Source organism: Phytophthora infestans, genomic scaffold, assembly GCF_000142945.1.
Source record: "Phytophthora infestans T30-4 supercont1.202 genomic scaffold, whole genome shotgun sequence".
NCBI classification, from domain to species: Eukaryota; Oomycota; class Peronosporomycetes; order Peronosporales; family Peronosporaceae; genus Phytophthora; species Phytophthora infestans.
Genome location: NW_003303557.1, coordinates 87887 through 89514, shown reverse-complemented (window position 1 = coordinate 89514; position 1628 = coordinate 87887).

Sequence of the window (1628 nt, the reverse complement as noted above, 5' to 3'; positions counted from 1 at the left end):
CCGGGCAAGCTCAACGTGCTTGCGGACGCCCTCTCTCGGCGTCCCGACTATGAGTTGGCCCACATCACGCGGGTGACAACGGATCTATATGATCGGATACGCATGGCGTATCGGGACGATGAGGCTGTCGCGCCTATCGTCAAGTTCCTTAAGGCCGGAACGAGCGCGAAGTCCGACTGGCTCTCGTCGCGACAGCGCTCACGGCTCCACCGATATGAGTTGAAGGAGAGCCTCCTCTATTATCGGGTGGAGCCCACTGATCCTCCACGGGTGGTCGTACCCAACGACGAGGATCTGAAGTTCGACATCCTCGCGGAGGCGCATGACGCGCCCCTCCAGCGGCCACTTGGGCCGCGAGAAGACCTTTCTGTCGGTCTCTCAGTCCTTCTGGTGGACCCACATGTACAAGTGGGTCGCCCGGTACGTCAGAACATAAAGAAACATGTTAGCGGGTCAAACCCGCAGGGCACTCTTCGGCTCCACTACAGAGCCTGCCCGTACCGGCTGATTGTTGGAAGTCGATGAGTCTTGACTTCATCTTTGGGCTTCCCGCCGACGGACACGGCAACACCGGAATTTTTGGTGTTCGTGTGTCGGCTGAGCAAGATGGTACATCTTGCTCCAGTTCCCGTCACTGTTACGGGCGAACAAACCGCAAGGTTGTTCGTCGATGGCGTGTTCCGCTATCACGGTCTCCCAGAGACGATTGTCTCGGATCGAGACCCGCGGTTCACTGCTGCGTTTTGGAAAAAGCTGTTCCCTTTACTGGGAACTCGTCTGCAGATGTCCACTACGGATCATCCGCAGACAGACGGCCAAACAGAGCGCGTCAATCGAGTGCTCGAGGACACGCTGCGCAGTGTGTGCGCGGCAGCACCACGTACGTGGTCGACGCAGCTCCCAGTTGTTGAGTTTGCGCTCAACAACGCAGTGCACGCGTCCACGGGGTTCACGCCGTTCTACTTGAACGGCTTGCGCCACCCCAGAGTGCCTCTCACTCTTCGAGGAGACACTGACACCTCTATCATAAGTGGGGGAGAGGCTCGGAAAGCCCTTTCCTCCCAGGTCTCGGATGTGAGACCAGTTTCGCTGCGGAAACAGGTGAAATCCTTTATGGATACCAAGCTGAACATTGTCAGCAGGGTCCGCGATGCCATGGCAGCGGCCCAAGATAAACAAAAGGAGTACTCAGACAAACAAGGAAGAGGAAACTTAAGTATATTTGAGGTTGGGGACTTAGTGTTGCTAGACACGAGGAACCTACCTCTAGACACTGTTAGCTCTGTCGGCAGCAACAAACTGAAGCACCGCTTCATCGGACCTTTTGCAGTCCTGGCCAGACATGGTGCGTCGTACACCATCGACCTTCCAAAGTCAATGACGACGCACCCGACGTTCTATGTCGGACGTCTTAAGCGGTACTTTGACCCGCAGGGGGTTGCTGACTCGCAGTCCCCCCTTGACCCAGCTCTTCGAAGCGAGGGCCGGTCACAGTCGTCGACGAGGGCATTCGGAGCAGGCACCCAAGCCTCGGTCGGGACGGAAGGCTGCGGTCAAGACCGTACGCCGGAGGGGCTCCATACGAACGGACCCGGCGCCATACGCCGAGTACGCTGAGTACGCCGGGT